Source organism: Camelus bactrianus, chromosome 27 (genome assembly GCF_048773025.1).
Source record: "Camelus bactrianus isolate YW-2024 breed Bactrian camel chromosome 27, ASM4877302v1, whole genome shotgun sequence".
NCBI lineage: Eukaryota > Metazoa > Chordata > Mammalia > Artiodactyla > Camelidae > Camelus > Camelus bactrianus.
In genome coordinates, this window is record NC_133565.1 from 18,887,706 (window position 1) to 18,903,646 (window position 15,941).

Consider the following 15,941-nt stretch of genomic DNA (forward strand, 5'->3'; position numbering starts at 1 on the left):
GTATTTATCAAGGGATGTGTGTGAGTGTGTGTGTTTACACTCATTTGTCCGTCTTGCCCACATATAAACAAAGATCACAAGGCTTATTCACAGTAAAAGCTGTGAGATCCTGGAGAGCTGCTGCCTACAGTGACCGTGAAGCTCAGGATAAGGGGGTGTGGCCTCCCAGAAGGAGCTGAGATTTTAGAGTTCAAGGACTGGGGACAAGGATCAACTTTGCATTTATTGACTTGTGAATTTGGGCAAGTGACTTAAGCTCTCTGAGCCTCAATTACCACCCCTCCTAACTTCAGGGCGATAATTAAATTATTTGTCTGATTCATCTCATGGGATTATTTATAAAATGTAATTTATATGAAAGAACTGAAAAAATTATGAAGCATTTGGTAAATATGAGTCATTATTGTTATAGAATCAATGCATTCTTTAAAAAAAACTGTGACAAGTTTCAGCAAGTAAGGGCTGTAAATGCAGAGGAGACTGTTCCAAGGCTCAAAGTCACCTGAAAGTTTACAATAGTTTACAGTATATTTCCAATACGTCAGCACTGTGGTAGCCAGACAATCCAATGTTTTGAAGAACAATGAAAATATACATTTATTAGGTTGCAGGTTTATAATTTACACAGCAGTTCATGTTGTAAAAATTAAGGAGAAAATCAGCCCCCAAATAAAGACTGGGAAGAACTTTTGACTTTTAGCAAGAAAGGTATTAAGTGAATTTTCCTGAAATATTTCTAAGCAGCTCATTTCAGGTTATCGTTGGAAATTATGCAACATTAGAATCACTTTCCAGGATATAGTAATAAACTTTCCCCAAAGGTTTTGTTTAACCAGGAACTGGGAGGAAATGCAAACACACTTTATATGTAACGATAGGCTAGCTTAAACATTTTAATTTTAAAATACAGCAATCTAAACATGCACGTCCAATTCAGTATTTAAAAATTAGTGATATCCCTTGCTATAAAAGTAATTTTCTGAAAAAGCAAACAGGGTTCACATCAAAGAGGAGAGGCATGGAGGTATTCAGACTACACAAGCCCAGGAAGTATTTGGTGGGTGGCAGGGAATTGGAATGTGGAATTGGAACAGTAATCAACATCTTGATAAGTAACCCATTGTAAACCATTTTCGACCAAGCTAGATTGTTATTGTTTTGTTTTGTTTTTCTTTCTTCTTTATTTCTATCTTGCCAGTTGGGACACTTGTTTTTTCCTTTACTCTTGAGACCCTCATGAATGAAAGGAAAATAAATATTAAATTACTGTATATGAAGAACGCACATGGCTTTGGAAAGGCACCAACTACAAGTGATCGCGTTCATTGGCTCGCTGGTTGAAACTTCTGTCAGCTGGTGCATGTAGGAAGCTGAAGACTGTTTTCCTGACAACTTATGAGATCAAAGTTTCGGATCTTGAAAAGGCAAGACTTTTTTGTTGGGGGATGGTTTGCAATCCGCTTATAGATAGCTATATAATACATGGTGCGGGGTTAGTGTCTAACCACCTGAGCGTAGAGCATTGGTGTTTCAAAAGGAATTGGGGGAGGTGAAGCCCACATTACAGTTAACTGGAGTCTCACTAGGCAAAGTCACCACAGGACTCTGCCAAAGAGCCCCCAGGTCTTCACTGATTCGGAGGGCTGCCATGCCTACTTTCTCACCTCCTCCACCCCAGAGCTGCCCAGCAGCTAGACGGCTCTTGCGTATGAGACTCCTGGTCTCACCACTACCTGGGAAATTCGTTTTTCTCCTCTTGACTACGTAGAGCGTCTTTTCCATGAAGGTTAACCCACAGTGAGAGGTTACCTAACTCAAGCCTCAGAATGCGCACACTGCATCTTTAAGAAATAGTTTACTTGTGAATCAGTAAACGTCCCAGACAAAGCAGCCATTACTTATGCGTTCCTGCCTACCCAGCAAGGTGCAAATAATAGAATAAACATCATATACTTCATTATGATATCGGTTTACACTTCCAGGGTACACAAAAAGAGGCCATTTCATCAAGCTAATTGCCTGAAAGTAAAAGAGAGAGAACTTTCGCTATTAGTCTATTATGGGGCTTTTTTCTTAATCACAAATAGGGGCCGTGGGTCCCCAGGGGGATGTGGATTCTAATTTACAATTGAACTACAGATCAGAGCAATCAATCTTGGGCAACACTTTTACAGTGTAATTGCTACAACATAACAAATAAAACAACAACAACAACAACAACAACAACAACAACAACAACAAAACAAAGGAGAAGCAGAAGCAGAAGACGAAGAGGAAGGTCCGAGCTTCAGCTTGGGATGGAGCTATTTCTAGGCACCAGTTCGGGGAGGGAGGAGGTAGAGGAACCTCCTCACACATGAATATGCGATGAAGGCTCATTAGCGGTCTCGTGTTGCCATGACGAATGGCATGATCCCCGGCTTGCTGCTGCCTGAACATGGATTTTATAACGACCCATTTATCATGACTTGTCATGGGCTTCTGTACTGTACTTTCTGCCGGCTCCCACACCTTTCCCTGTTCGGACGCTGGAAACCTTCCCTCTGATGATGATTGTTTCCTTTTGTGTTGATTTCCGGCTCTTCGCAGCCGGCGTTCCCAGAGAGCTGCATGCGGATCTGTGACTCCAGCAAGTTGAAGAGCTCTGACCTGATGACACATCCCACCTTCTCTACAGTCACGTAACTGAGAAAAAAGTAGGGCTAAACTGTTAAAGGAATTTCTTCATGTCTGAGCTTTTTTTTTTAACCATAGTGTTCTGACGCTGCAGAGTTTTTTTTTTTAATTTAAAATTGGGGGGAAGGTATAGCCCAGGGGTAGAGCGCATGCTTAGTGTGCACGAGATCCTGGGTTCAATCTCCAGTACCTCCATTAATTTTTTTAATTAATTTTTTTTAATTTAAATTAACACAGGTGTCTTCCTTTCATTTATTTTATCCTCCCCCCACTTTTTTTTTTTTTTTTTGTATTTCAGGACCTTCCAATATCTTAAAAGTAGAACTCAAAAGTCTTTATGGTTTTTTCTTTCCCCCCAGATCTTGGCATCATGACAAAAAAGTATAAGATTAAAAGGCTTGAAAGATTTTTAGTGCTTAGCGGTTTACAAGTTCATGAGCTGATTTCTTGCCTAGAAACTTTCTTCTGTCGTGGGGAGGAAGGTTGGCCTGCTCTTTGATGACAATTTCTCAGGACTTGTATGTTTTGCTAATAGCAAACAAAACAAAACCCTGAAAACCATCTCCCTTGATAGAAGCCGTGAGGTATTTTTGAATATTTAGCAGCCACAAAATAGAGATATGCAAGTTTGAGTCTTTGCCATTGGCCGGGAGGGTGTGGGAGTCCATCAAAGTGAAGCGGACCAGTGGGTCCAGAATCTGGTTCTGGATAGGCAGATTCTGTATGGGCAGATGTGCCCTATTGTAACAGATACCCAATCAGTGGGATCTATGATTAGCCTATTTAGTTACTATTAACAGAATGTCCCTAAAATTGTTTCCTCCTTCAGCCAGCTGAAGGGCAGGAAGAGGGTAGGACCACAGGGGCTTTGAATCTGGTGTTGTTTTGCACATCTAGGAATTAAATCCCCATTCCTGTATACAGTTTGTAAACAGTAAATAGTTGGCTTTTTGAGTGTGGCCATCTCTCTTGGGCCACTGGATTCCATATTAGCAGTAACAATTCTTTTACATAGTAATATTTCAACATTAATAATATGTGAAAATAATTATAAAAGATTTTATCATCAATGTCCGATTTGTATTTGCAAAGCATTTTGTGGTTCCAGATTTTTTTCCTTAGATCCTCAGTTTACCTGGGGCCAGGGTTATTATTCCCATTTTAGAGAAGAGAAGATTGAGGCTCAGAGCTTAAGTGACAAGCTCAGGGTTACTCAGAAAATGGCAATGCTGGGGTTCAACATCAAGTCTTTCAATTCCTAGGTCAGTTCTTCTACCTGCCCAAAGACACCAGAGCCAACATTGTTCCTAAAATGTCATCTCTTCTGGATTAGTAAGTTGGGAAAGGAACCCCTTGAAAAGATGGCTATCATTTACACTGGAGAGCCTGCGACTCTCCTGAACTCCTTACTAGAGTTGAAATTAGCACATGCTGGTCAATTAAAATTAAGTTGCCATTCCAATCACTTAAGTTGAATTACCTTTCATCATTTCAAAAGGCAGATAGGAAGTATTTTTCAACAGAAAGACTTAGGCACCACATTCTGGCTGGTGTTCTTGTGGTATGAGTCTGCTGGGCATTATGTTTTTTGCTTCTGAAGAAGATATCTTTGTGTTTCCCCCCATAAATGAATGAAACAAGATTTTTTAGAAATAATTTGGTGAAGAAAGGATTCAAATATTGGCAGATGATATTAAAGAACACTGTGATTATGACTGAACAGATTAAGACTGTGTCTGTATGACACCAAACATCTGGAAGAAAATAGAAAAAAATAGTAAAAACCTTGATGTTTTGTTTACTTGATACCATGCATCTGGATCTCTAAAAACATCTGGGCTTTTGACTTTTTTTCTCCAAGGTTTTATCTGGATGATGGCATCATGTACAGAAAGGTGAAAAAAAATTAATATCATTATTACTGAATTAGATAAAATTATTGTATGTCATTAATCTGCAAATATTAACTAATTATTCTGTTTAACATAACATTTAATGAGTAAAATTCTCCACCAGGCAAAAAAATACAGAAAGGAAGATATAATTAGGTGCTTTAAGAATGAAACTTGGCTTCAGGCTTATTTAAATCTTGGTCATAGTTTACTGACAGCAATTTCCTTGGGCAAAAATTTTTTAGGTCCTCAGACAACAACTTTCTCTCCTGGGGAGCAGTTTCCATGTGTTATGAGGATCTGTTAATTTACAGTGTGTTTTGACAATGGTAAAATTTCGTAAACACTTGGTAACATATGAGATACATCTAGTAATAGACGTTTGCTTTGCCAAGTGAATTACCCAGCCTGATAAAATCAGTGTAAGCCCCTTCTCTAAGCCTTCTGACATGCTGGAGGCTGCACCCCAAAGCAGAACCAACTGAAACAGACTTCAAAGACTTCGTTGCAATGAAAAGCACCTTATGTGACTGACGTTTTTTTTGTGATCTCATCTAAGAAAAAGTTATCATAATTATTGAACATTTCCTCTGTAGCTTATTCTCAATCCAATCAGTTATAATGAAAATAGTCTGCTTGCTTTTTATATTCTCAAGTTTTCAAAATGATTAGTGCTTCCTTGAGATCGCCCATTAATTGGACACACAAGCCAGATGAAAAGCTTGAAACCCAAGAGTATATAAAAAAACATAAGGTTGTTGCAATTTAAGTGCCTTCAAAAGATCTAATTTGATTTTTAAAAGCAATTCTGCAGATGTGAAAATTAAAGGCAGGCAGAAACAAGATATGGTTTAATGAATATGTAGGTAAAGAACATTTAGAGGTTTCAGTAGCCTTACTGTGAATTAAAAATTTTTTTTTTTTATTTAGCTATTGGGTTGGAAAGATTGCTCCCACAGCACAATAGAAATTGCTGAATTTTATGGGTGGCTATTTCCTTACCAAATTGCACCATTTTTCTTGCCCAGCATATTTCTGCAGCCACTTTGTATTTCTGTGTGTAGCCTTTCAGTCCCAGTACCTGCCAATCAGATTTCAAATTTTAATAAAGTTGAAGGGTCTCCCTACTTGGTCTGTCTTAGCTGCTTCATTCATGAGCCTGTTTCCCTCTCACCAGGAGCAAAGTGTGCACTTATTCTCAAAGAAAGAAAGAAAGAATGAAAGAAAAATTAAAAAAAAAAAAACCCTTCTATTGGCTCTAATGACATCTTCAGTCATTAATGAGTTAATAAAAATCTCAAAGTCATCTGGGGCTAGATAAGGAGGAAGAAAGAAAAGTATTGTACTGTAATGACAGGCTCCCTGGCTGCCCTCTGAGATGTCATGGGTCAGTCATGTTAAGAATGTGTACATCCAATCATCTGCTGATTTTTATCAGCAAGCCCTCCAGCGGGAACTGACAAGGGCCAGTTTGGGAGTCACAATGAATAAACAATGACTTTTTGGATTGTTGGGGGCTGTGTCGTAGAGTGAGGGGTTTATATATACTAAAACATGATGACATTAGCAATCAATATACCAATTACAGGACAAGTTATTGGCTGAGGCATTCACAGGTCTTCAGCCTCCTTGTACTTGGAAGAGGTCTCTCGAGCAGGGAGGCTCCCTATGTGCAGAGGCAGGCAGGGGTCCAAGACCCGAGGCCCCGATCGAAAAGGCAAGCCCCGCTTCTCTGGCTGACGTGGTCCGGGCCTGGATGTTTGGAACGGCTTGCTGTGTTTACTAAAAATGCAGATTCCTGAATCTCCTTCCTAGAGATGCCATCTCAGGAGTCTAGGGTGAGGCTGCTGCTTGGTGCCTATAACAAAATTTCTAGGTAACATTGATTAGGTAAGTTCGGGAGCTGCTGGACAGCTGTAATTTCCAAAGTGTGGTCCTGGACCAGTAGCATCACCAGGGTGCTCATTAGCGATGAAATTCTCAGGCCCCTCCCCGGACCGACTGAAACAGAAACTCTGGAGGTGCAGCTCCAGGTCTGTTTTGTAACGCAGCCTCGCAGCCTCGGGGTGGTTGTGGGCTCCCTAGAGTTTGAAAACCAAGGCAAAGATCCCTGCTGAACGGGGAGGGTATGGCTCAGTGGTAGAGCGCATGCTTAGCATGCATGGGGTCTAGCTTCAACCCCCAGTATCGCCACTAAAGAAAAAATAAAATTAAAAAAAAAAAAGATCCCAACCAAGAGTTTGTGATACAGCCCTGTCTATCATCCGGCTCCTCCGGGGTGCCTCATGGGTAATTTTTCACTCATGCTCATGAAGAGGCTGAAGTCTGCAAATGATTTACCTAAAAAAAAAAAAATCAAAGGAGGGTAGAGCCAAGCTTATCTCTACAATCACATCACTCTCATTCATGCGCACACACCTCTGGATTTTCTTGAATGATCTCAAGGTAAGAGTGATTCTGATCGTAGAATGGGAAAGGTAAACATGGCTTTTGTCTTATTATTTAAAATAGAAAGGGAAAGTGGGTTTGTAAGTAATCAGAGACAAAGAGGGGTCTAAGAGAAAACAAGATAGGGGAAGCATTTATTTACTAATAAATGCAACTAATAGTCATCTGGGCATTCAATGCCCACGGGCACTTGCTCAGATTAGATGAGATTTGCTTTAAAATATACATATAACTTATACAGCCATAGAACATGCAATGGCCCCAATTAGGACAGGAAAATGTGCAGGGCTCAAAGCTGAATATCATAAGGCGGAGGACCTCTTGCAGTGAGGTTAAGGATTTCTCTTACTTTGGCCGAAAGTCTAACCGAAGGGGCAGCTAAGCTTAGAGCTTGCTAAACTTTCAAAAGAGGCGGACTGGTTCACCAGATGTATAGTAGGTTTAAATCAGTGTTTCCCAGAGTATGTTTCAAAGAGCAATTCCAAGGTTCTAAGCATTAATACAAAACAAAACAAAAAAAAGTCTGTGGTCAAGTGAGAAACTCCAGGTAAACTGAGTTAGAGAGGATTGTTTACAGTGCCGACCTCTTAACATTCCTATGCGCTGTGATTCTCCAGAAGAGTGTTGCCCAGTGGATTTGATCAGCAAAACCCTTGTATAAAGGGTAATCTTGGAGAATTAGTGTTCCGGGGAGTAAACTTTAGGAGACATGCGTTCACGTCTCTGAAGATGGCAAACACCTGTGGGTAGAAGCTAGTGATTCTGCGTTGTATAATAAGGAATCCCTTTCTTTGTTATAATTTATTAAACCCTCTGTGCCTGGCATCAACATTAATTATGTGGTGGCTTGAAGCCAAAAAGAAGGTTCATGTAGCCATCACCAAAGAGTTAAGTAAGTTGTCCAGCTGTTGATGGTCTGGTTAAATCATCCCTGAATTGTTGGCATATCTCCCAGAGCAGGTACTCATTAAAAACAAACAAACAAAAAAAAAAAAAACAGAAACTTGAATTTTACTACTGAGATTACATTGTGTTTTCACAAATGAGATATAATTCCATTGCAACTCCTTGCATGTACCCTGAAACTTTGTACAAAAGCAGATGTGGACCTGGGCTGATGTTGGAAAGTCCTTCTGCCCTTCCCCCACTCTCCCACCTCCCACTGATAGCATTGCCTTGATTTTTTCCCACCATTCTGGGGTCCGGATGGCTGTGGCAGCAACTTGGTCCCTACACTGGCTATTCCTGAAGGTGACAGGAGGTTGGGGATGTGTACAACAAAGGTCAGGCCAGTAGGGATCTTAAGCACATCCTTGGTTATAAACGTCTTCTCTTGAAGCTTTTGCCAGAGCTGTGCGTTACCGCCAAATGTTAATTCTTGCTGGGGACATGATGTCTTATAAATGTTATGAAAGAATATCATTTTTCCTGTAGAAGTGAAGGTACTTTTAAGGTCATGTTAAGAAAAGGATTAGTTTCCCCAGTAACATCTGTAGGTCACGTGCTTGCCTATAAATCGCTGCTTTGCTAAAATCCACCCCCCCACCCCCCACCCCCAGGCATTGTTACACATGAGTTGGAAGGAATTCTCACACGGGAGAAAGAATAGAACTTAACTGACATTTGAAAGATGTCTAAAGATTAAAAATAAACAAACAAAAACCCTAAACATAAAACAATCACCCCACCCGCACTAGTATCTGTCATCTTTTCTACACAGTCCTTGCAAGTCTATGCATGACTTCGGAACTCATTAGGATGTGTCTTGGAACTACAAATAAGAGAGCAGATTCAGCCTTGGGAGGTCTTAGAGCCCCCTTTTTCATCTCCTTTGTAAATAGATCCTTGTTGACACCACATGTGCTTCCCAGCTTTGGAGACACAAGGCGTGAGGTGGGAGGGGATGCACTCTCCCCTCTTGGAGGAAAGAACAGAAGTTCAGCAGAGTTAACTGAGGTCTCCTCACCACTTGTCTGCCTTGTTATGGAGTTGAATATTTCTCCCCGTTCTATTCTTTGAAATGTTTTGAATTAAAATAGCTTACTCAAGGTCACTGAAGGCATATGGTCCTGCTCAAAACTTTAAACAAAACATTAGTTTTTACAACCTTTTGTAATTTGGTATTGTATACAACATGGTTATATGTGGAGTTTCTGTAATCTTTTCAGTGGGTGACAGAAATATGAGAAGCAAATTTATAAGCCATTTAGTGAAGCATTTAATCAATTTCATGCATAGGAAATAACTCCGATTGCTCTGCTTGATCAATCTTTCTCTCCAGGAGAACTCCAGACAACATGATCTCCAAACACTGGCTGGGGGTGGAGGTGGGGGTGCAGGGGGGTGGCGGAGAGCAGGGCAGGGGTGGGGAGGGGTGAGAGTGGGCACAAAGCTTGCGATGCACTTTGAATGTCAGGGTTTGCCTAACAGCCAGCATCTCTGAGCCTTCTGGAGGCTGTTAATGTATTTCAGAAAGAAAGCACAGGTCTAATGTTTAGAGGACGTTTTCAAGGAAGGCCTTTTATTGCAAAATTACTCATTAAACACTCTTTTTCCAGAGTGACTCTCTTGTGCTCAGTATAACAGACTGTGTTCAACTTTAGGCTCAAAGAACTATCCAGGGGTTATTCCTTCCAAACACGTGAAAAATAAAATGACTCATATGAAAACTTGCTTCTGAGAATTAAAAAGTCAAAGCAAGGTGACCGAAATAACTGAAAATCCACCAGGGTGGACTGTTACAAGTAGACATGGTTGAGCTTCTTTTAGAATATTTGAACTGTCTTTTAGGGTTCATGTTCTGATTTTCTTTTGAATGGCTTAAAAGATTAATCCAGCTCTTGACTACATAGTGGGTTAATACTTTCTGTTCTGTCATGTGCTAGAATCCCTCTTAGAACACTTTACCCCAAACACCACCAAGTTTTTAAGTGAAAACGTCCTAAGGGAGCAAAAGATGATCTTGTGATAATCAGTACCTGCTAAACTATATTAAAATTGCATTAGCTCTATCTTGTCTCCAAAATTGGAACAAAAATAAAGGCACTGTAGACATCATTTCTAATTTGGAAAATAATTTGCTTCCGCTTATTTCTAAACTGAGAAAAATACTTGCATGAATGCAAACCAATCTAGATTCTTTAGTTCGGATTTGAAGCCAGCTCCATTCCTGGATCTCATCTCCGGAGAATGTGATGTTTCATGTCCCCTTTTAAATATGACATAAATGAGGATGTCCCCACATCGGCAATTCAGTGGCATGCCCTTTGGTGTTTATTTTATCACATTAGTTAAGCCATGGCAGCTGTGTCATTACATTGAACAGAGTCGCTCTGGTGAACCTGCATCATAGTGGGAGCTCCAAGGGAGATTGCCAAGGGAGGTTCGCTTGTCTGTCTGTCTGTATCTATGGCTATTAACCATTAACGCCTAGATTAAACCTCACTTGACTTTTTTTTTTTAATGACTTATTTTAGAGGAAAGATGTCTTTGGTATAAGATCTGATGTTTGATGGGAAGAAACAATTCTTTAGGACCAAGGTATTTAAGTCTTTCAAATATATTTTTTTCTGTTTTTTTTTTTTTCCTACATTTTTGTTAAAATGGAGGTACTGGAGATTGAATCCAGGACGTCGTGCATGCTAAGCATACACTCAACCACTGAGCTACACCCCCACCCCCCCATGAAATACATTTTGAAATGCAAAACAATTACCACACACTTATTCTCCTTGTAAAAATTACAGTAACAGAGGGTAAGGCTCAAGTTTTCCTTGCTACGCATGCTGACCCTAATTGCTTTCTCCACCTTCCTTGATATGATTTATGTTAGCAAATGTGTACATCTTTCTAGTCCCTTTTCTATCCAAATGAACCTCTGAAACACGCGTCATGTTGTAAATATCACTATGCATGTGCTATTGTCACTCATCAGTGTCTTGGAGAACTTACCTCCTTAGTGAACAGATACACATCATTCTTTTTAACTGCTTCTAGAATATCCCATGTTATGGCCAGTAACACAGCCATATTATTCCCACAATTTACAGGTACATTTCTTTCACCTTTTTGCTACTATAAACAGCACTGCAGGGAACACCTACTTCCTTATGTACCCAAATATTTCTCATATGTTCATATGCAAAATATTCATATGCTATGAGTATATTTCTAGCATGGTTACTTAGAGTGAAATTACTGGGTATGCATATCTTATGTTTTAATAGTTACTGCCAAATCATCTAGCAATTTAAATTTTTCAATGAAAGTCCTACCAGAATCTCTGATCCATCTTTTCTCAACTCTGCTTAAAACCATATGTTACTCACCATTCTCATTTTTTCTTTAAAACATTGCTTTTACTTCTCCAAGAAGATGGAGATATCCAATGGGACCTTTCCCATTGAGTTTTTTTTTTTCCCCTTCCAGGGCAGGTAGGGCTGGGCAGCCTAATAACTCACCAGATGCTTAGAAATTGGGCTGCTTATGTCCACTAAGGTGGCAAACCCTTCAGAGACTGGGCAGCTTCAATCAAAAGGCCAAACCAAACCAAATCTGTTGATCCTTTTAAAATGTGGTCCCAAAGTCAATGACACATTTCCCATTTCCATCACAAAACTGATGGCCAGGTTCAAACAATTGTTTCAGCCAGTTTGATACCCAACACCTACAGCTTTTTTCCTATTGTAAAAGATGGCCTTGGAAAAAGTGGTGTTTGTTTAGGACTTAGGGCCCCAGAAGAAGTTGTCCTGGGAGCATCTTGCCAAGAATGACTTCCCTTGCCCCCACCCAGCAAGTTCTGTTCTTCTCCGTGCTCTTACACCCATGTACTCCTTTCCATCTTTCTTGCTGCCTCTTCACCCAGACCCTTCCTACCAGCTGTCAACCATCTGTAGCTCCCTATTTACGTAGCCTAAGCAGGCCCTTCACTTTTCCATCCATTTCACTCAGCTGCATCTTTACCAGGCACCAGTCTGGTTTCAAATGTCTCTTGCTTGAAATAATTTCTTATTACTCAGACACTTTTGTCCTGTCATTCAAAGTCCTCCACAATGTGTCCCCCAACCATCTTTCAAAACTTATTTCTCCTTCTCCTTTCTAGATCTTCCACTTAGCAAAACAAAATGGTCATGCTCCCCTCCACAATTACCCTTCTCGTGGCCTGGAATGCCAGAGGAGACCTTGTCTTCAAAGTTGGGCTACTCCATGTGGCTTTTATTGTCTTCCTCATGCTCCGTCAAAACGAGTGTCACCATTATTCAGGGGACGGTGACAGGTGATAGGACAGGGAAGGGAAAACAGAAGTCGGATGTTTGGCTAGTTCTCGGTGCAGTGACTGGACTGAGTATAGTCTAGATAAAGGTTAAACAGATTCTGAGGGATGGAGAGTAATGTGTTTTCAATTCTACAGTCTAAAACAGAAAGTGAGAATGTAATCAAATTACAACTATATTAAAATGTTAGGCTACAGCCAGCCTCTTCTCTGATACAGGCATCTAATCAGGAAATGGCTTGCCATGTAACCCACGAATTGTTTGTAACTCAGAACCTTTAAGTGCAATGAAGCTAACGGCACATATATTAATAACATATTCAGTCTATATTATAGATAGTAATTCATTCGTGAAAATGATACTTTGGGGTCTTTTAGTAGAATGTGTACATTCAGCTGATTCTTAAGATAAAAGGATCAATTTTGTATAGTTTTCTTTATACTTTTCTGCCTGCTCTCCCTTGTGACTAATGACATACACTTTTGAGAAGGCTAATGGAAGTTAGCAAAGTAATCCTGGCCCTGGGCCAGCTTTTGCTTTTCTTTAAGGATAATTGTTCAGTATTGGGATTGAATCTCTAAAATCTCTAAAATGAGCTTTTAGAAGTTATTTCTCATAATGCAAAATTGGAAACCAACTCTATGTCAAAGAGTAGTAGATTAATTCCATACCCATAGCATCTCAGGACTGCAGTACTGTGTAAGCATTAAATGCTTGAAGTCTATAGCAATATCAAAAAATATTCTTGACGTACTCTTAAGGAAAGCTAAAAAGCAAGCCCCTATGTAAACTTAGCTTTATATGTCTATGGACCATGAATTTGTCAGGGTGGGTAGACTTGCAAGTCATTTGAGTTCTTTAAAATTTCTTTTAATGTTACAATAATATGTGGATATCAAAATCCAAGCATTACACTAATTGTACCAGTTCTAGCTGAGCGGTGAGGTTTGGACCGGAGAAGGACAATTCCTCCTTCCTTTATCCCAGGATGGAGGCTGGAGGGCTTTCCCCAAGCAGAGAAGAGAACAATTGTAAACAAGGAGAAATTGCCCCAATTGCACTCAAGGAGCCTGGTTTAAACAAACACTTGTCAGAAGAAGCTGAAGCTTCAGCACAGGATCGAATTTATCATGGTTTCCCCGCCACTGTAAACACACCCATGTCTCTGGATCTTGATGGAGTGACTGTCTTAGAAGGGGGCAAAGAAAACTAGCAGAAGGGATTGTCCGAGTGCTTTACTAGCCCTCAAGGAATGGTGGGAAATGGGAGTGACTGGACATTTAGAGACGGGCAAATGGTGATTCACTTTCCAAATACTTCCAAGGTGAATTTTGGAAATGTTTGAAACAAGCGATAGCTCAAGAATTAGATGCTGAATTTCTACACAGTGTGAGAAAATTCTGATTGGGTTTTTTGTAATCCTCTCTCAGAGGGTGATGGACAACGAGAAGCTCTGCACTGGGAAGGAGGTTGGAGATAAAAGCCGAGCTTGCTTGGATCCCTCCTGGGTTCACTAAGAACAGTCTGGGTCATGTTGCCTGATTTTTTTCTGATCAAGGGTCAATGTCCGATAGGAGAGGAATGTTGTAGGGCAGTGCTCTCCAGACTTGAATGTGGAGAGGAAATCACTTGGGGGATCTTGTTAAAATGCATATTCTGATTCAGCATGCCTGGCTGGGGTCTGAGATTCTGCATTCCTGAGGGGCTCCCGGGTTCATTCAATGCCACTGATACACGGACCCCACCCACTTTGAGTAGCAAAGCTGTAGACCATGGGCTCCCCATATGGCTTGTTAAAAAACAGGTTCCTGTGCTCTATGTCCAAAACTTCTGATTCAGTAAGCATAATACTCTATTTGTTTCATGATTCCCAGGTAATTATATTGTGCAATCTCATAAAAAACAATTTTAGACACTGTATAACTACTGAACGTATCGTTAGAGTGTGGATTACAACACAGGTGTATCTGTAACTAGTTGGATCTGCATTCCATCCTAACTGAAATCAATTATTTCCACCTCTGTACCACTTCTTTGCCTTGTGTGTACTTCCTTTATTGTGTTTCCCATGTTCTGTTCTTGTATGCCTTTCTACCCGTGCCCTCCTCACTCACACACCCTCACTGGGCTGTGTATGCCCACTTACTTCCTTTTGAACCGAATGAAACACTGATTTGTTCTGTGTCCCCGAGCTTCAGGCTCTCATTTGGACATGGACTTGGTAATACCTTCTCTCTTTCCTTTGGTGAGGATCAAATTGGGAGAAGCCTGAAAGACTGTCCGGAACCTGATGTCAGCCAGTAAACTTAGTGTTCCAGGCTCTTTGTCAAATCTGATTCAGAGACAAGTCATCTGAAGTCTCTGACCCTCTCTCTTTCACCAACAGCAAAATGGTTTTAAAAATCTGGATATTTAAAAATAGGAAACATGCTAAATAAACTTGGAAGAATTTTATTATTAGCGGTAGGAAAAGGCATGACTCTCTAATTTGGCAAAATTAACACCTAACGTTAATAAAACAGCCTTGATTCATCTGTCATTGATCTTCACATGAATTCTCCCCATTAGCAGTGTTTCTTATGAATGTCAGTGAGAGGGGTCCGGGATGGAAGCCGTGCTCCCTGGTAAGTGATTTCTACCTGGTGCATAGGCTAAATTTCCATCCTCCTGCATGATTCAGTTTGGGGACCATACTTTGCCAGGCTTAGCTGCTGCTGAGGTGGGTGGGGACCACCGCTTTCCATGTTGTGCAAATATATCGTGAAAGGACAGTGCCATCAGCACCGCCTGGGTGTGCCTCATGAGAATGATAGTTTCTGACCCTCTTTGGCTTCTGCCAGAGAAAGAAGCCAGTAAAAGAAGCTTGTTGACTTTGCCTGCTGCCTCTGGGGCCACCTTATCCCACTGGGCTGTGAAATCGGCATTCCTGTGATGACTACCTCCTTTGTATCTTTCTTGACCTAAACATTCTTTTCAATAGTGGATTTCAGAGAGAAGAGACACAGACAGCATTTAAAAAGAAAAATTGTTTTTAGGGATAGTCTGCCTAACTGAAGACTTTTACCGAAGAAAGTCTAGCTAACTACACTTAAGTATTACCATCTTAAGGACCCAGAAAATGGTGAGCTGCAAATGGTAAAGGCATGAGCGATCTGATGGGTTAAGAATACAGGCTCTGGCTGGGGAGGGTATAGCCCAGTGGTAGAGCACGTGCCTAACACGCACGAGGTCCTGGGCTCAATCCCCAGTACCTCCATTAAATAAATAAGTACATAAACCTAATTATCCCACCTCCAAAAAAAAAGACATCTTAAAAAAAAAAAAAAGGAATGTGGGCTCTTAAGGCCTGGGTTTCTATTCTGGGTTTACTGTCTTTTTGCTGGGTGACCTTAGGTAAGTTAGCTCACCTGTCTTAAGAATAAATGAGGTAATTGGTTCTGATGGAATCTATCCTGGTAGGAGCAGAGATCTTTGATCTGTCCTTAAATATACTCCAAATGCCTACAGACCTTTCCTGCGCATAGTAGGTGCTCAGTTGATGTCCCTTGAACAAATAGCTTCCTTCCAGAGTGACAGAAAATACAGAAGCCTCTCTCTAAGTTCCTTCAGAGTGTTTCTCCACATTCTCTGAAGGTGCTGCCTCATTGGCACG

At 40.6% G+C, this 15,941-nt stretch overlaps 1 long non-coding RNA gene across 17 annotated transcripts in view; it reads left to right on the forward strand.

Moving 5' to 3' along the window:
* The window catches only part of LOC105075165 (uncharacterized), a 113,665-nt gene that overhangs the window by 52,829 nt on the left and 44,895 nt on the right, over window positions 1–15,941 (forward strand). For 12 of the 17 annotated variants that reach the window (XR_012502795.1, XR_012502782.1, XR_012502783.1 and 9 more), the window contains one exon: window positions 1–15,941. This exon is cut by the window's right edge. This is a non-coding gene — a long non-coding RNA (uncharacterized LOC105075165). The other 5 variants (XR_012502787.1, XR_012502788.1, XR_012502792.1 and 2 more) reach the window with 3 other exon arrangements.